Source organism: Cryptomeria japonica, chromosome 8 (genome assembly GCF_030272615.1).
Source record: "Cryptomeria japonica chromosome 8, Sugi_1.0, whole genome shotgun sequence".
Classification (NCBI taxonomy): Eukaryota; Viridiplantae; Streptophyta; class Pinopsida; order Cupressales; family Cupressaceae; genus Cryptomeria; species Cryptomeria japonica.
In genome coordinates, this window is record NC_081412.1 from 573,493,772 (window position 1) to 573,515,247 (window position 21,476).

Below are 21,476 nucleotides of genomic sequence, written 5' to 3' on the forward strand. Positions count from 1 at the left end.
TTTGTTCCTTAGTAGGCACATAAACCAATCTATCTTCCATTACTTCAACCTTTTCCTTCAAGAAATTGTAGCTTATAGAAATGTGTTTTGATTTTGATTGAAATACCAGATTCTTTGACATATCAATAGCAATAGCACTATCATAGTGAATAATAGTAGGCTCATCATAAATTATCCTTATATCTTTTACAATTTGTTTCATCCATAAAATCTTAGTATAGATGGTAGCAGCAACTACATACTCTGTGTCAGTATTAGACAATGAAGTGCATGATTGTTTCTTGCTAAGCCATGAAACCAACTTCTTTCAAAGAAAGAATACACCACCAGTAGTTCTCTTTTGATCATCCACATCTCCTACCCAATCAAAATCTATATAGGCACATAATATGAAGTAATCATTCTTTGGATACCATAGCCCAAACTTTGTTTTACATACCAAATATTTGAATATCCTCTTAACAGGAATATCATGAGTTTCTCTAGGATCTGAGTGAAATATAGAAGAAATACAAACAACGTTTATTATATCAGGTCTAGTTTGAGTTAGGTACAACAATCCACCAATCATCGATTTGTATTTGCTTGGATTTACTCTCGGAGATTCATCATCCTTTGACAATTCGCAACCGCTTATCATAGGAGTACCGACAAGTTTAGAATTCTTAGGTCCAAATTTCTTAAGTAACTCCTTCACATACTTAGTTTGACAAATGAAAATACCTTTATTAGTCTGAGTAATCTGCAAACAAAAGAAAAATTTCATCTCACCAATCAAAGACATTTTAAATTCATTCTTCATATCATTAGCAAATTTCATGCATAGAATTTATTCACCTCCAAAAATGATATCATAAGAAATATGTCATCCTACTCAATTTTGTAATTTAACTTACTATCAGCATTACCTTTGCTAAAACCAATCTTTAAAATGCTAGGACGGGCCGGGTAGGGCCTCAAATGTTGTCACCTTGATATTTGAAGGTTTAGGTTAGGTTGAACAAGAGGAGAAGCAGGCCTCTTCTCTTTATAAGAGGGAGGAGGTGGAACTGAATCATAGAAAGGAGGAATGTTAGGTGTAGGAAGAAGAACAAGTCCATCATGAGGAGGAGGTACAGGTCTAACCTTAGGAAGAATAATGTTGTTCGTCATAGGAGAAGATATAGTCACATCCACAGGAATAGGTTGATGATCTTCATTAGGATGGAGATTAGTTCTATCCGTGAGGGGAAGAACATCATCTTGAAGAATAATACGAATGTCAAGTGTTGGGGATCTAGGTTCACTTAAGGATAAGATCATATATTTATTCCATTTTTTATAAGATTGAGAAAGAGCATCGCTCCTTGATGGAAGAGATTGAGATTGTTTAGGCCAAAATAAATCAATAGGAACATCGGGGCTTCTATGGGATGGATGAAATAAGCTATGGTTCACAGTTATGGTTTCTCCATTGTGAGGAAATTTTAGACACTTGTGGATTGGAGAAGCAATAGCCTTAATGGAAGATAGCCAAGGGTAGCCCAACTTCACTTGGAATTGCTTGGAAGAGCTATGATAACAAAGTCAACATCCATGAATTTAGTATGAACTTCAATAGGAAGGGTGATAGAGCCAATGGTAGGACAACAGAAGCCATAAAATAACTTCACAACCACATTAGAGGCATCATATATTGGTTTATGCAATCGTAAAGTGAAAATATACTACTCAGTGATGACATTAACCATGAAAGAGGGATCAATAAGGGCACCACGGCAAGGTATATCCTTAACCTTCGCAACTATGTATAAAGGGCCATCAGGTGATCTAATGGTATCAATAGGGTCAAATGTAATACAAGGATCCTTAGGTGTATCTTGTTTTTCTACCATATTTACCAAGTTTAGAATGATAGAGGTGAATTCCTCAGAATAGAAAGAATTAGGCACAATCTCAATAACGTTAGAGGGTATGAGAAGGTAAGGGATCAATGAAAATATTAAGATTTTGATTAGGAGGAGCTACTGATTTATTCCCTTTATCATTCACACCTACCATAGATATAGTATTATTATCAATCAAATATTGAATCTTATTTTTTAATGCAAAACATTTCTCAATATCATGTCCAGGCTAACGATGAAATTGCCGGAATGAATTGTTATTAAAATGGGGGAATGCAAGTTTAGAAGGATCAACTGGTTTTATAGGAGGAATTTTGATAACATTTCTTTGCAACAACTGAGACATAATACTATGTAAATACTCATTCAAACAAGTAAATTGTCTTTCTCTTTGCAAAAATTTAGAAATAGAAGGCACGCCTATTGTAACAATCACATTGTTGTTGTTGATTGTATCATTAAACTTGATGAATCTTTTTGTCAGTTTTAACTTCACAAAAGGTTGTTGAACACACTCTCGCCCTTATCACTTAGAGCCAAAGGAGTGGATTTCTCCATTTGACTCACACAAAGTTGATAATTGTGGAGTGTTGCACACAATTGTGGAAATGAAGTAAACTCAAATAAAAGAAGCTTTTCCTTGATATGTATTTGTAAATTAGAAATAAAAATTCATTGAATATAATTATCAGGTACATGAAAATAAATTTGAGAAAATAAATTCTTATATCTACCAATGAAATCGGTCACTTTTTAGTTAAAACCTTGTTTACAATACATTAAATAGGTCAAAGTGATTTTAGGACCAATGTTGTTTTGAAATTGTTGGATGAAAGCATTTGCCAATTGCTGAAAGGAAGTGATAGAATAATAAGGAAAATAGCAATACCATTGTAAAGCCTTATCTCTTAGTATTCTTATAAACAATTTTGTAAGCAATGTTTTGATCATAAGAAAAATTGGTACACAAGGTTTGAAATGTTTTGACATGTGTAAGAGGATCACCTTTTCCATTATAGAGTTCTAGTTGAGGTATCTCAACATGTTTTGGTGGCACAACTTTAACAATATCAAGAGAAAGTGGGCTCGCAACATCAAAGGTGGTCACACCAAACTTGGATTGTCTAATATTGAAACAAAGTATGTAGTTGTTGTTACCATCTACACTAAGATTTTATGGATGAAACAAATTGTAAAAGATATAAGGATAATTTATGATGAGCCTACTATTATTCACTATGATAGTGCTATTGCTATTGACATGTCAAAGAATCTGGTATTTCAATCAAAATCAAAACACATTTCTATAAGCTACAATTTTTTGAGGGATAAGGTTGAAGTAAAGGAAGATAGATTGGTTTATGTGCCTACTAAGGAACAAATTACAAATATTCTAACTAAACCACTGCCTAAAGATACTTTTGAATATCTTAGAGACTAGTTGGGGGTCAACACCCTTCTAGAAGAGACTTCATGATGCAAGGATGCATTAATCTGTTCTCCTTATTAGACATATCCTTTTGATTGAGGTTGATTAGATGCTTCTACTACTTAGGGGGAGTAGTCAACTATTTGGTTTAGTATTTTGGTTTGATATTTGTCCTTTGTTATTGATGTCAAAGGGGGAGAAGGTGTTTATATAAAAAAACTATCAATATTTTGGGAGAAGGTGTTAATCTAAGGGGGAGAAATATATTTCAAATCAATCTTTTGGGATATTATTGGTATTCCTTGGCACTTGGACATTTTTCACATTTAGTGTTTCAATCAATGCCAAAGGGGGAGATTGTTTGGAATATGTTGTATTTGGTTAAGTGTAGTCATTGATGTCAACACTATATCCCAATTGGACCTATCCTAATTAGTCTTAGTGATCATCTTAGTTTTAATTCTAATCCGGTATGATCAGAATCTCTGGATTCAGTTTTGGATGTTTATTCTGGATGATTATATTCTTTCCATATTCTGTTGGTTCATAATTTTGTGCTGTGGTTGCTAATTCTTTTGTTCCCGATTGATATTTTTTGTAACAGTTAGCTTTACCAGTAAGCGATATTTGATGATTTGGTTAGATGATTTTGATCTGAGTTATGGGAAAGGTTTCTATTGTGATAAAGATGCTTCTTGATCATGTCCTAACTATTTGATAGTGTTGCAATGGTTGGCGTGTTGTTATAATGGTCCTATTTAGATCTAGTTAGACTTTATGTTATTTCACTAAGGATTTGTACCTGTTGTTGGATTTTGGTCTTAGCCGAAATTCAGGCCGATGTAATTCTTTAGGAACTTGAATTAGCTCCATGATATGTAATGTAAATCATAATATTGGTCCAGTGGTATCGTGTGATGTAATTTTTATTATTATGGGTTTATGGGTTTAGGGTCTAGCTGACCTTGTCAATAAAGTTGATGATCTGTATTTATAGGTGACTTATTCATGTAATCTTGGAATGTTTTTTGGGATTGGTGGTTATATCTACATTATCAGAGAAACGATTATGTTGAAATAGAGTCATATCATTTTTGGTGAAGGATTTGGATTGTAGGGTAGACATATGTGCTTAACCGGAACTATATCAAATATTAGTACATTAACAAAATTCAGGCAAATGCATGTTGATCATGCCAAAATTCAAAAAAATGAAACAAAAGGAGAGATATCTCTAAAGGCTCAGACAAAACCAGCATCCGTCTCCTTAAGCACTATTGCCTCAGGTTCAATGTCATCCTCCTCCTATAGATTCTGCTCACTTTCCCCACACTCTACGTGGACGTCTGAGTAAGCCATTTCCTTCGAGAGACAATCATCATTCATAATCTATTATTCACCTATACGTAACATTACGCATCCAAGATCCCTTGATCAAGATCTTGAACCACCACAAATTAATTAACCTCAACTTATGCTCCCAATGACATGTAGCAATTTTGTGGCAGTGGGGTATGCAAATTGGCATCGATATTATCCAGGACAACATCAATCTCACAAAGAAAATAGTTCTTGAAGATCATTTGAGCTATTTTCTTTACTCATTACTTACTCAACCCCATATATACCAGCATGATGACGAACATGGCCATGATATAAAAGTTTACCCAGTACCTGTGTTAAGCTCTGATAAAATCCCCATCCAAAATTGTGTTTACAATATGCAGTATTAGCGGGTGCTTCATGGCCATGACTACTAGCAGATGATTATCAGAAATTTCCCCCAAGAATGCCATCTATCAGTTGGTGGACTCCAGCATTACAGGCATATCCATCCCTAGAAACCCTAGCACCCTATGCCCAATAACAATGCTATAGCTCAAACTCACTAGGCAGTATTCGAAAAATAAGAATGGGCTGCTATAAATAGGCCAAGCTTACATTCTAATGATCGCCAAGGTGACATAAGATGTCCTAGCACTTACTAATTTTTAATGAATCCTCATGTTCACCAACTTATATGCCATCCCACATTATGTTGAATATCAAATTCAAGCTTGCCTGTAAAGTAAGGAAAACAATTATCTCATTGATCAAGAAGGATGAGGGTGATGTGTTATGTAGGAATTTCAAGCATAGTTGAGGTATGATGTTTTCATGGTACTATATAATTATGTAGTGATAGACTGTGTTGCTGCTTTAGCTAGATTGCGCACTATCACATTCCCTTCCTGGTAGATGTGACTTATACGAAATTCCTCCAAATTATTCAAAAGAATTATTTGATTGGTCAGAGCCATTGGTTGAGGATCCAACATGGAGTTTCATTTTTCCTAATCGCATTTACCACATTTAGGGAGTCACCTTCCAAATAGATTTTTTGGGCCCCACTAAAAATCCGAACCTGTAGGCCATGTAATGTAGCATGAAACTCTGCTAAATTGTTTGTATAATAACCAATGTGTTTTGAAACTTCCATTAGGGAATTTCTGAATTCATCACGGATAACACACCCAATGCCACTAGGGCCTGGGTTGCCCAAAGAAGCCCTGTCAAAATTAATCTTGACTGAACTAGGATTAGGTGTATTCCATTGAACTAGGTGTCTACATAAAAGTGGGGGGTTGGAGGAACTATTCCCAAACAAAGGTAGAATAGAAAGAATTGGGAAGGTGAGTTTTAGTCTACAATCCTAACCTTTGTATACATTTTTCTTTAATGTCTTCCCTTTTGTGGATTCATTGATTAGAGAAATCATAGAGGTTTTTATCTTCTGTCATAGGGCCTTTGATGCCATGAGCTTGTCATGAAAAATGCGCCTGTTGCACTCCTTCCATAATTCTCAAATCAAAAGGGATGGGATAATTACCCATATATCCCCAAATACAGCCTTCAAAGGTTTTTGTGGCTATATTTTAAACCAGACGTCAATCCTAGCTTGGAATGGGCAATAAAGGTTTAATTTTTGCATGAAATCACACCAAAACTTTAATCTATTGTACTATTACTAATTATACATTAGTAAAAATAGATGTCTAAGAAGCCTTTTATATATATTTTTTCATATTTTATAATGCTATTTTTATTTTCAATTTTTGTTTGTTTATAGAAACCCGTATAATTTATTGCTATATTTTCATTATTTTTAATACCTGTAAATTTTTGTGATATCTTGTCCTTACTTATATTTAGATTATTTTAGTTATTATCCTTTCCCTTTCTTTCTCAATTTGGATAAAATATAAAATTATTATAGTTTTATTATTTTTCTCTCTTTTTTTTGTGTTAATCTTTTCTTTCTAATTCTTTTACGTTTGAATTATTATCTAAAATCAATACCAAAAGATTAGGTTGCAAAACTACTTCACAGAGCTTCATGAGATACAACTATATCATAGAGATATTCAATGCACAATTAGTATTGCTTAGAAATCATAAATTATGATCATCATTGAGGACAAAGGAAAACAATTAGGGTTTGATAGTTTTGTGCAACCTCCAGTGGATAATAAGAATAGTAACAACCCTTTTGACAGATGAAAATTGCAAAAGAATTAAGAACATTTATTGAAGCAAGGATGAAAATTGGATAAAATCAAATAGAAAATATTAAGACATGGGAATTAGTTACTAGAACTAAAGACAAGAATATTATTGGAACTAAATGGGTTTTTAGGAATAAATTAAATAACGAAGGTCTGGTTGTGAGGAACAAGGCTAGATTAGTTTACAAAGGAAATTCACAGCAAGATGGATTTGATTATGGAGAGACTTATGGTCCAGTTGCAAGAATTGAAGTGGTATGACTATTTATGGTCTAATCTGCTCACAAGAACTACAAAGTATATCAGATGGATGGCAAACGTACATTTCTAAACGAAGACCTAGAAGAGGAAGTCTACATTGAGCAGCCTGATGGATTTTTTTTTTTAGAAGACAAAGACATGGTTTGTAGAATGAAGAAATCTTTATATGGACTAAGACAAGCCCCTAGAACATGGTATGCTAGATTAGATAGATATCTTTTAAAGATTGGTTTTAGCAAAGGTAATGTTGTTAGTAACTTAAATTACAAAATTGAGTAGGGTGACATATTTCTTATGATATCTTTTTTGGAGGTGAATAAAATCTATGCATGAAATTTGCTAATGATATGAAGAATGAATTTAAAATGTCTATGATTGGTGAGATGAAATTTTTCTTTTGTTTGCAGATTACTCAGACTGAGAAAGGTATTTTCATTTGTTAAACTAAGTATGTGAAGGAGTTACTTAAGAAATTTGAACCTGAGAATTCTAAACCTGTCGATACTCCTATGATAAGCTGTTGTGAATTGTCAAAGGATGATGAATCTCTTGGAGTAAATCCAAGCAGATACAAATCGATGATTGGTGGATTGTTGTACCTAACTCAAACTAGACCTGATATAATGAACATTGTTTGTATTACTTCTAGATTTCACTCAGATCCTAGAGAAACTCATGATATTGGTGTTAAGAGGATATTCAAATATTTGGTATGTAAAATAGAGTTTGGGCTACAGTATCCAAAGAATGATGACTTCATATTATGTGCCCATATAGATTTTGATTGGGCAGGAGATGTGAATGATCAAAAGAGAACTACTGGTGGTGTATTCTTTCTTGGAAAGAAGTTGGTTTCATGGCTTAGCAAGAAACAATCACGCACTTCATTGTCTAATGTTGAAAAAGAGTATGTAGTTGCTGCTACCAACTGTACTAAGATTTTATGGATAAAACAAATGCTAAAAGATAGTGGGTAGGTAGAAAAAATAATTTTTTGAAATAAGAGATCCAATAGATAAGAAGGGTAGGTAACCAAAAAATTGTTTTATTTTAAAGAACAATTAGTAGTTTAATTTTTTAAGAGTTTCATATATTATGATGAACACCTACATAGGGTAGTTAGTATTTCCAATAAGGTGTTTTTATAATTTTCTAGTAAATTTATGCCACATGCTTATTAGCTCGTTATGCTAAAGTTTTAAGAGTTAATCTAATTATTACATAGAGTAGTTAATATTTTCAAGGTCTTTTTAGAATAATTTTGCACAAAACCTGTATGTGACAAATAAGTGATCCAATAGTTAAAATTGTAGGTAAGGTCATCCAATAGTTACATAGGATGCTTAAGATTTCAAAGGAGTTGTTTCTATAATTTTCCAATAAACTTATGGCCCATGGGAAATAAGTGTTGACTAGTTAAGTTAGGTAGTTGGGAAATAATTTTTAATGGTAAATGGGTAATTAAGATTTCCAAGGAGTTGTTTCTATATTTTTCCACTAAACTTATGCCCCATGGGAAATAAGTAACAAAATGGTTATGTTGGGAAGGCCATAACATTTAATGTGAGTGTTCTATTGATGGACCATTTTAGAATACCCCTCCCATTTGCAGTTTTGACATGTGGATATCTTGTTATGTTGCAACCTTATTTTTGGAGATGTTCAGTTATGCATAGGTTCTTTTCTCTCAGGTTCCTAATCTATGTTCTCCTTCAGTGTGCATTTGATGCTCCTTGCGGATTATGATGTCCTTGGACTATCAATGATTGTGTGATTACCTGGTGATGCATGTAATCTTTGTGTCTAATTCATTATGATCACTTGATGTGCTCATGTGTTATTGTATTTTATGTGATGAGAGTGAAATGATGTTTTACTCAATGTTAATCATGCTTTAAGTTAATGGCAATGATATTGATTAAATGTTAGTTTAATGTGACTTTGACATTTAAAATATATTTTAAGATAAATTAATGATGTGAGTTAAGTTACTAATTTTTGAGATATTGATGTGGATGTTAGAACTAAGTGATGATGTATGTTAATTTAGGTAAATGCAATTAATTAACATTATGTAATATTTTATGTGCTTCCTCTCTTTATATATTATTAAGGAAATTTTATGTGCTTTGGCTCTTTAAATTTGCATGCATAGGTATCCTTTATATTTATTGAGTGGTTGCAGGTACCAAGTATCAACTCCACCTCGCTTCACAAATTTGAGCTTACCCTCACTAACAGTGGTTAAGGAGAGATAACACATTGGCCAAATTGTCACTAAACCATACCCATCATACTATATTGAGTATAATTTACCAGGTGAATACTAGTACAAACTTAGATACCATGTTTGATAATGTTTATAATACCTTGAATCTCTTTTGTGGTTGACCAGTAAAGAGTACTTGCACATTTGTATTTAATTGCATTTTATTATCAATTTTATTTGTGAAAATTAATTCTAATGATTTTAATTTGAATTTCATAATTGGAAATCAAATATGTCTTGTGTGTATTTATTTTATTAGCATTTGCATAATTAGGGTGTATGGATGATTTTGGAAAATCAAAATGTTATTTCCTTCTATTATTTTTATTAATTTTCAAAAAGTAATTTGTCAGTTGGATTTTAATTGAGTAAATTAGAATATTTTTCCAATTACTTTTATTTGATATTTTTGAGCTCTCAAAACCCTCCTTACACTTGATTTTTAGAATGGAGATTTTGGAGTGGATTCTTGGAGAAATTTTGTTGGCGGTGTTTTGTTGGATTAGTAATGGCAAGGAATTCATTTTGCTCCATGAATTTGAGCCTTCTTTGTGGGTTTTGAGAGGTTTTATCTTTAATGTTTTGTGAAAAATTGAGGCAAGAAGATCATAAATTTCTTTATGTTTTAATAGTTTCAATTTTAATGATATGTTTGATGAGTGTATGTTATTAAGGGTTAGTTAGTCCCTTTTGTGTTTTGAGAAATGCCTTCTAATATGATGATCTCCTCAATGTTTTCTTCCTTCTTAGCATGGTAGGTTAGTGGCTCTTGGGTGACCCTATTTTCTCTTGTGTGCTTCTTAGAGATGTAACTGAGTAATCTACCTGATTTAACTTGAGAGTCTTTGGCTTAACTCTTATTGAGTATTGTATGTGTACTATGTGAGTTATTCTTTGATGATAAAGAATGAAATGCATCATGTTCACAAGATGTTAAAAAATGTTGACACAATTGCTTCTTTTATTGTACATCTACCCTTGTGAGAATGCATGGTTGCATATGTGAAATGAAGTACTCATGCATGAAGGACATGTGAATTATCATAATAGATCAGTTGGGTCAATGAACTACTTCCCCAAACTTGCATTATTAATTGTATTCACATGAAAATCCGTGTCTTATTGTCTTGTGTCATTGTGAAGCAGTTGAATTAGTCCATTTGCATCACATTTATCTTACATTTGTGGCTCATGATTTATTGTTGACCCTACCCTACATAAGGGTTGTGATTGAGTTAGTAATGTGCATCATGCATCATAATAACTTTGTGTAGATGTGGTCTAGTGATTTTATTACATTGACCTTATTTGGTATGTGGATATCATTATATCATAGCCTATGGTAGTGTTTTGTGATATTTGTGCATGTCCCTTGTGTGGGTAGTTCTTGTTTGGATGAATGATCCTATATAAGTTAACATTAAAACTACCCTCGTATTGAAATGATAATGTACCTTGATTAAGCCTCATTTGGGAATCCATAATAAATGTGATCATGTGTACCATAAACTTGTAATTGTAACTCTCCTTGTGAATGTGGTTGTCTAAGTGAGTCTGGTACATGCATTAAGTGTGCCACTATGGATGTGTTAGAAAACCCCCTATAATTGTCTCCTTTCTTAATGAGTTGATTGTATTACATTTCATCACATTTAAAAGGTAAGCATTTGCAAGTTGAGTAGAGTGCATAGTTGTGTGCTTCAGTGCTTAAATGTTGCATAGTATTGGAGTTGTAGATGACTCATCTACGTCATGTGTTTGGGTATGCTCTCTAATATAATTGGGATGCTATATTATTGGGTGTAATGTATCAGATACTCTCTTAAATGTGGCTAATATTAGTCACTCTGTTATGTGGAAGTGTTTCATGCTTGATGATTTATTTTGGTTATTGTTGAAATGTTCCACATGTTGTAAGGACTAGAATTGATTTTTATTTTTATTTTCTTATGTCTGGTTTAGTTACAAAACTCTCATATTTATCTATTTTGTGACCCTTGGTCACACTTGACTTATTGTTGAAATTGCATGAATTCTTATGATTTAGTGTTGAATTTGATAATATTCCCTCTTGGGTGTTCCTTTTTAAGTATCATGGTGGCTATTCCAAATGTTTGAAATTATTGGTCTTGAGTTATGTTAAGTGTTGTTCTCTATCATGTTCACTATGAATCGCTAATAACATGTGCAAGTGAGTACTTTGCAAAGAATGTACTATATATGTATGTAGTGCTATTTAGTGTAATGGTTACATAAGGGTATCTTCATTTTTTATGTGTATGAACTCTTTTGAGTTGTGTGTAAATAATTATAAAATGTATTACTAAATCATAGGTTTTTGCATAGTAATGCATTAGTTAAAGTTGTGTTGAATTGTAAATTCTCTACCCATTATGAAATTAAATGTATACATTATGTAATAATTGATTGGTCTGAATGCCACGTGCTCATTCATTCATGAAGTGTATTTAGATATACTTGAATGTGCTTGTTATATTATTGTAAAATCTCATGATCTAGTTGGTAAAATCACATGTCTTCAACATGTCTAATTTTTATTGATATTAGATAGCTGGGTGTGACTTAATTCACCAGCAACACTTTCTTTTGTTTGGGTAGTCTTGAGACCATATCTTTAGTATTTTGGAACCTATTATTTGTATATTAGTTACTATAATTATATATGTATCTATCTCTTGTTGGAATACCCATCAAGGTAGGCCCTGTGATTGGAGAAGATTTCCATAGTAGCCTTCAGGTATTCCTAGCTTAAGGATGGAAGAGGGTGTAGTCCGGGTGTGATATGTTGGATATTCTATGTGAGTTCCTTGTTAGTGCATGATGTTGATCCTTGTGGAGGTTCCTTATCACCCTTTTTGATCATGAATTCATGATCAATTTGGGTGGTTTAATAATATTTTGGTCATAGTTGAGCTTGAAAATAACCTAAAATCATGTTTTTCTCCTATGCCTAGTGTTTAGTGTGTTGTCTTCCTAGAGGATCTTGGGGTTGTTGAGCCTTCTTAGTGTGACAACCACTTTTTGTGAGAGGTAGTTTCCATATTCATGCCTCTTTTAAGCACTATGTTGCCCCTAATTCTCAAATAGAAGCATATTTTTTCAGGAAATCCTTACCAATATATAACAATATTTGAGCAAGTGAGAGCTTTTGTAGGAAGCATTCACTTAATGATAATGATGGTACTTTTCAGTCTTGTGGGATTGGGTTTTTTTCCCTAACTTTTGGTGTATATCCCTAAGGGTTAAGTGTCTTGGTCTAAGAAGAGACCATAGCTAGTTCAATTTTGTGTTTTGTTACCTCATAAAGAGTTGAAGTGGTAGGATTTATGTTGTTCTTAGTTGAGTTTGTGGCTAGATGAATTTTAAAACACCTATGTTAGTCTTGGGGTAGGAATTTGAGGTTGTTGATGCCTTGTTGATTGTGTGTTTGTTCCCTAATTTAGTTGCAATGGCAATTGGTGAGAGTTGTGGTCTAAACTTTGAGAGAGATAAATGGTTATTATTGTGTGATTGTCGTGTTGGAAGGATTTGTTAGAAGCATGAGCTTGTATGGTTGTTATTGATGTCAAACCTTGTTATCCAAATGGATATTGGTCTGGATATGTATTGTCAGACCTTGGTTATCTAGATAGAGTTTGATGTGGATACTCTTTTGGTGTTGGTTGTGATATCTTATACTTGGGGTGGTTCGGAAAGCTTTTAGTGCCCTTTAGATATGTTATTAATTGCATTGTGGTTTGGTGGATCATGTTCTTTTGGTCCAGATATGTGCTAGAATATGTGTTGAGGTGATTATTTGGGTCTCACTTTGGCTTGTGGAGATTCACATGAAGCATTTTGCACCGAAAGTGGTTATGTGGCCAACTGGTTGATTATATCTACATGTTATGCTTAATTTGTAATGTCTTTTGGGATATGTGTTAATGTATGTGGGTTGTCAGATTGTTTATGGGATGATGTATTATGATATATTTTGGTTCGCTCTTTCTCCTGGAGTGGACCCATTAAGTATTTTTGGTTTGGGTGGCTTATTTTGTCTTGGCCCACCCTTGTTTAAGATTTCAATGGTGTATCTCATATTTAAGATGTGTGAAAGAATGATTTGAGTATGTATGAGAAGTGAATTGTGTGAGAAGTGTATGAAAATGATTTGCAGGCATATTTGAGTTTGTGGTGATGCGAAAGATAGTTTGGGAAGAGCTTTGAAGTTGATATATTCTACAAGACACAATGTTGTGATAGTCAATATTGTCAGATATGTTTGCCATTTTTTTGTCACTTGATTACTGTTCATGGACAATTTCATGATTAGTAGAATCATTCTCAATTTTAGTTTAACTATTTCATTCATTGTTGATTGATAGTGGGCGCTTTGGCAACAATTTGTATCTTGTCTTGAAGAAGTGTTCTTTAGTTGCACAAGTCCATTGTATGTTTCCTAAGGTTGTGCACCTTAGTTCTGCAAGTCCTTCAGGTATTGGTGCTCCTTGGCTATAAGCCTAAAAATTTGTAAACATTGTCATTATATTGTGAGTTAGATTCTCACTATGGTTTTTCCCTGTTTGGGTTTTCCACATATATCTGGTGTTGATGTGTTTCTGTTTGATGTGTTTATAATTAAAGTGCCAATATTGAATAAGTTTATTAATAATTTTTTAATTTTTTTCTAATTGATTCACCCCCCTCTTAGTTCTAGTGGGTGTTCAACAATTGGTATTAGAGCAAGTTTCCTCTGTGGAAAGCTTAACCACTTGAGGTAGATCTAAAGATGGTGTGAGACTTTCATGTTAAAGCTCCAATGTTTGATGGAACTAGCTAAAACTATTGGAAGGAAAAAATGGAATCATATTTGAAAGCATTGTAGAATGGAATCTAGGACCTCCTAATGGACCATCAACTCTAAATGAGATTAAGGATCAAGAAACAAATGCAAAGGCTAGAACAATTTTGATCAACTATCTTAGTGATGAAGTTTGTAGCAAAGTCAAAGGAATGAAGGAAGCTAAGGGAATCTAGAATGAGTTGAGTTATGAATGTGACTTGAAGACATAACAAGCAAGACTCTTGAACCTAAAGAAGAAGTTTGAAGGTTTCAAAATGTTTGATGATGAACTTGTTGAGAGTTACATACATAGAGTAACTGATATAGTGAATGCTATATGAGCTGTTAGTGGAATGCTTGAAAAAAGTGATGTTATCAGAAAGATCCTATTTACTTTGAGAGAACCTATAAACCAAAGAAGTGCGTAATTGAAGAATGTCATGATCCGAAGAACTACACAATTGATTATCTTATTGGTACATTATCTGCCTATGAGATTGGTGAGATGGAAGATACAAAGTCCTATCGAAGAGAAGCTACATTTACTGTTTCAAAGATATAAGGAGATGAACCAAAACTAAGTGAAAACTTGGATGAGATAGAAGAAAACTTTGTGAGAAGGATAAAGTGAGAAATTGGGAAGCACAAAGATAAGTTACCCTTGAAATGTTTTAATTGTGGAAGAATGTGTCATTATTCTTCAAAATATACACATAAAGAAGATTATAGAAAGTCAGAGGAAGATGAAAATAAAAGTAGGCTTAGAAAAAATGACTTTAAGAAAAGAATGGATGATAAAGGGGAAAGGAGTTTGTATTCTTCTAAAGCACACTAAACTGAAGAAGAAGATATTGAAGACTCACATAAAGAATCCTTATTTTTGGCAATTGAAGAGAAGTATCAAGAATGTATTGGAAGATCAGAAGAGAAGACTGTACTGCATGCTAAAATTGAACCTAGATCATGGGTCATTGATCCAGATGCTCAAATCACATGACCAAAGATAAAGACAAGTTTATTACCCTGAAGAAGTATGATGGTGGATCTATAAAATTTGTGGGAGAGGAAGTTGCACTAATCTACGAGATAGGAAGTATCTCTATTGATGGCAAACATAAAACTGATGGTGTGTTAGTCAAATGTGCAATAGAGGTTATGAATTTGTGTTAACAAAAACTAGAAAATTTGTAGCATAAAGAATCATGACAAGTGGAAATATTTATTACACATAGGATAAAAATGGAAACTTATTTTATCTGAGCTATAGTAATGAATCCTGGTTATGGAAGAAGAGAATGGGGCATGTTAACTTTGACAACATGATATTGATCAATAATTTTAAAGTAGTGAGAGATTTACCAAGGATTATCAAACCTATTGACATTGTGTGTAAGAAATGTCAGTGAAATCAAACAAGGAGAAGTTTCAAGAAGAAGGAGTATTCTACATCACACCCATTGGAGATAATTCACATAGACTTATGTGGACCTACAAGGACATGTGGAATCAATGGTGAATGGTATTTTATGCTACTCATTGCTGATTTCTCTAGAATGAAATGGGTTACATTTTTTAGGGAAAAATATGAATCTTTTGAAAGATTTAAAGTTTTCAAGTCAATGGCAGAGAATTAGGTTGATGATAGAATCAAGTGTTCAAGATTTTATAGAGGTGGAGAATTTAATTCAAATGAGTTTGACAATTTTTGTGAGAGGTATGGGATTAGGAGACATATTTCTACTCTGAGAACCCCTCAATACAATGGCATGGTAGAAAGGAAGAACAAAACTATTATTGAAATGGCTCGAACTATGATTAAAGATGCTAACTTGACTAACATTTATTAGAAAGAAGTTGTGTATGCTACTATTTATATTCTTAACAAATTTTGGATAAGGATAAATCATACAAAGACACAATATGATTTATGGTATGGAAGACCACCTACTCTGAAGTTTTTAGAATGTTTAGAAGAAAGTGTTCTATCAGAAGAGATGAGAATGATCTTGGAAAGTATGATACCAGAGCTGACAAAGGTATATTCTTGGGATATACAAAAAAAAAGGCTTACTAGTGCTACAATAAAAGATTAAACAAGATAGTGGAGAGTACCTGTTCATCCTCAATTAGGTTTGAAGACCTGAAGTGAGGCATTTGGGAAGTTCCATATGGGTGGGGCCTGTTGCATCCTATGAAATGACCTCCGATATTTTAGAAGATAACTCTTCATTATTTAGAAAGGGAGGTTGGAAAGGGAAAGAAGGCATCCTAAACCTAACCCTATCTAATAACAGAAAATAAACTCAAAAAAGTAGGGAGATCTTCATAAACGCTTGCAGACAATGGGTAACTAAGACTGACCATTGAGTGTATGAGGCACAACACATCACAATCCCTTTAATATTAAGAAAATAATAGGGAATATGAAGTAAATCTGACATAAAATACAATATTCCAATCCAATATATGGCTCGGGCATTTGTAAAGGTAGAGCTCAATAGAAAATCTTATGATTCTAAATATGACCCTTTTTAGTTTTTCAAGAATCCAATATAATATTGAATTTAGTTTATGCATACAAAGGATTGTGACCTATGCACATATTAGCACATAACATTATTAAGAACATCAGAGAAAGGCAACATGACATAGTTTTATATTTAGAATAATATTAAGGCTCAACTGTCAATTTTAGAATTTTACAAAACCCAACCAGATCACCTGATCAAGTTATCAGTTTTACAAAAATATTTCAAAATTTTTTGATCACTTGTATAGAGGTCCTATCTAATTCAGAAGCTAATACATTTTGAGTTTTCAATAGCTGACCTAAACCTTGGAAGAAAATAAGATCCGATCAAATCATATTCTTTTTTGAAGAAAAATTGATGTTTAATCATCCTCTGTCTCTAGCTTTTATAGCCTCTTCTATTGTAGGGAAGATAAGATTTTCTTTTCACTATAATTCAAAAAAATTTGATTTGAAATGACAATATCTAACCACTTTCACACTATAAGGTTGTGAGTTACAAATTTTCACAAATCCTTTGCATGTCGGGCACGTAGGTTGTGTCGTGTTTCTGTATCAGATTTTGGGAGCCTCAAACTCTGCATGGACTTCCTCAATAGACTTGTAGACATCACTAGGAAATGTCAAGGTTGGAACTTGACCACCCACCATATGTGGTGTGCCATCTGAGAATCGAGAACCTTCTTATATTGTATGATCCCTTTCCTCCATCAGGCCAACATGTGGCGTGTTATCAGAAAGAAGATGGAGAAGTAAAGTTTTTGTTCGCAGAGACACACAAAATCATAGTGTGTCCTATTTGGCTTGCCATGCAATAAGGAACAAAGCTATCCATTTGAAAGAAAAGGGTCAAAAGACTGACCTCTATAAAAGGTTTTATAGTTCTGGCGATTCACAGGGGACTAACCCCAAAATCTTTGATTTTGTAGACCACTACCTTAGACACTTCCGATTAGATTGATGAACTTTGCCGCGAAGAGTCTGAAAAATATGCATACTCCAAAAATTTTTGAAGAACAAAGCTCTTGCCACAAGAGACAGCCATGAAATATTTTACATGAAAATTTTGAAACTTTGCAAAAAATGTAGTCTTACCATACCACAACTTGCAAAAGTTGAATGTTAGTTGGAAACACTTAAAGTATACATCAACAAAAGTTGTCCAAAAGAAAGGAAGACACGTAAACCAAAATTTTTTCATGGAAGGGAGGATAAAATATGACATAAGATGAAAGAAAATGTTAATGGTAATAATATTTTTCACGATATGAATTAGGTTTCTCTTTTTGAGGCCCTTAAATTGTGATGACAAATACCCAAAATTTCAGAAAGCCATAAGCTATGGTGAGCTGCCCTATTACTCATGTATTTGCATTGTGATTAGTTTATTTCTCCTTATATGAAGATAGGCAAAGTAATAAATTCTGGTATGTCTACGTGATTGGACCTATCCTCCTAAACCCAACCGGATAAAGCCTTTCGGCTAGATGGACAAGGATATCACTGTGGTCCCCTTCAAAAATCACTCTACTGCTAGATAGTCATCTATAGCCTTGATAGAGTTATCCATATCACCTCTTTTACCTTTTGATAAATTTAAATTTATTTCTTCTCTTTCTGCTTCCTCTTTTTATATTATAAAGAGGTTGGGTGTCCGAGTGGTAGCAGGAGTGGCCTTTAGATTTTTCACTTATCCCGAGAAGTATTAAATTGCCACCTCATCATTCATGGAGGTATTAAATGTAAGATTATCATGTGAATCTTATGGGAACACCACCTATACATGATAAGACATTCTAAAAGATTACATATCATTATAATCACGAGTTAAGAACGACAACAAGATCATCATGGATTTTTTACCATAAAAGATAATATTAAAACATTAATACTCACTTCGCCTAAGGCATGTGATTTACATCATCCCTTGTCACCAAACAATAGAATGTTAACTCTTAGTGCCCACTATCCTTGGGGATTTTTCTAGACGTCATCCAATTCTCAAGAAAATCTAATAAAATAAAATGCTCTAATAAATCCTACTCGTGTAAGCAGTGCAATCGTCTATAAAATGGGGCCCATGTTAATTACAATTATCATCCTAAATTAGTAGAGTAGTGAGAGTAATAGAAGACCTTGTGAGAGTAATAGAAGACCTTTAGAGATGGATACACCTATGAGGTTGACAAATTTTAAGAAACAAAGGCCCTTTCTAGGGTAGATAAGCTATGCTCACCTTGAGTATCTTCTTGGGACCAACAATGACCTCATCATAACAACTATAAAATGAATACTGGGAGCCAACTTCCTGGTTAGTGAGGAAAGATACCAAGTGAACTCAAATATCTCATCCTACTTCATGGGTTCTCTATTGGACTTTGGAGACCCAAAGGATGACATAGCCAAAATGACGTAGGGTTTTTTCAGGAAAGAGTATACTAGCAACTTGGAACAAATTTTGGAGGTGGCATGATATGGAATAGGCTTGCTTACCACCACTAACCTGAAGGCACACCTTGAATGAGATGTCATGGTTCATTAAAACCCATTTATCACCAAATTTTGCACCATGAGCATAGGGAGCATCGAGAATATTATGGTCTAGCTTGTGGGTTTCTTTGAAAGATTACCAGAATAGACCTTGATTTTGATGCTTGTTGGATTGGGGAGTTCCGAGTCATGGTGGATGATTATGGGTGGGAAAATAATGAGAAAATGAGGGAGGAAGAGGTCCTAGTGATGAAGGATGAGGAGGATGACAACCATGACTCATATAATCTTGATGAAAATTAGTCCCCTCTGGTGTGTTGTGCTAGTGTTGGTGCTGCAAAAAAATGAATCAATGGGATTTTGTTTTTATTTTTGTTTTTTGAAAGATGGTGAATGCAAGTTGTAAATATAACTCTCTCTATATATAATAGAATCTAAATATTTTGTCAAACTATCTCTTTTTACATGCATGAAAAGTAGTTAATAATTTATTTTTTCTTTCTGCACACTTTGAATTCATAAAACTCTTATGCTTGAATGATTTAAAGATAAAAGACAAATTCATTGTATATAGTAACCAATGAATGGGTAGAAAAATACCTGAGTCCACGCTTACCATTCATGGTGGTTTGAAAGAATTTGTGTCCTTTACCTTAAAGATACTTTGAAAGTTTTAAGAGTGATCTTGTAGTCATAACCAAACTCAGATGAATCCGAAAAAAATGATACTTTATTAAAGCTATACACAACGTTAAAAACGAGATTATGCAGTATAATTTCATTGAAAAATAAAAATTAACCTACTTCTATGATTTAAAAAAAAATTAAACTAAATAAATCCATTAATAGGATTTTCTAAATAACTCCCATTTCTCCCTAATCTTATGTAACTCTCGTACTTGTGGGGGTGACTCAAAAAATAAAGGGGTGATAAAGTTTTGGTACGTTGGGAACTTTTTATTTTATTGCAAAAAGGAAAAAAATAGCTAAGGAAGTATTACTATTTAATTTAAAATAGGTAAAAGACCTTACCTCTGATAAGTCATCATTGTGCTCAAAAAAAGGAAAAGTTGAAACAATTTTACCTGCTTGTTGCACCAAAAATCTTATGGGGCATCCACGTAGGGGTACAATGGGTATTTTCACCTGAGTTGTCGAGTCGCCACTAACTGTCACTTGTTCTGAGCTTGTTTGGTATCCTTTGAGAGGGGATGCTACAGGTTTGAACCTTGCTTCAAGTGAATTACAAAACAGTCCAATCTTATCCCAGAATTCAGAATCATTCATATCGGTTTCATCTTGGTAGGCCCCTTGGGTCTTTTTCTTTCCCTTTAGAGAGATATGGGCCTGTTCTTCATCAGTTTCATTATCAGTTGTCACTCGGTCTTTGGGATCCAAGGCTTGTTCGAAGATTTTTGTTCATAGTTCGGATGACCAATTAACCTCCAGACCACCGATCTGCCTTTGTAAAGTGAAATCATTTTGGGTTGAGTGGAGTTGGACAAAAGATATTTTTCTATTAAAGGAAGAGAGAAAAGCAACTCTTGAATAAAATCTACCTCTTCAAAGGTAATATCTTGTTCTGCAAGAACTTCCTTGTTTGCTTGATAAAATCTACCTCTTCAAAGGTAATAAAACCAAACTGGATCTCTTGATCAAGTTATTACTTTTACAAAAATGTTTCAAAAAATTTGGATCACTTGTACAAAGGTCTATCTCTTTCAAAAGTTAATATATTTTGAGTTTTCAATATTTGACCTAAAACTTGGAAGAAAAAAAGATCCGATCAGATCATATTATTATAAGAAAAATCGATGTTTAATCGTCCTCTATCTCTGGATTTTATATCCCCTTATACTATAGTGAAGATAAAATTTCATTTTTGCCACCATTCAGAAAGATTTGATTTGGAATGACAATATCTGATCACTTTCATGCCGGAAGGTTGCGGGTTACAAATTTTCCCAAATCGCCAGCATGTCGGGCATGTAGGTTGTGTCGTGTTTCCGTATCAGATTTTGGTAGCCTCGAACTCTGGATGGCCTTGCTCAGTAGATTTGAATACATCCACTAGGAAATGTCGAGGTCAAAAATCAACCACCCATCATATGTGGCATGCCATTGGAGAATTGGGAAGCCCCCTGTATTGTATGATCTCTTTCCTCTGTCGAGCCAACACATGGTGGGTTATTAGAGAGAAGCTGGAGAAGTAAAGTTTTTGTT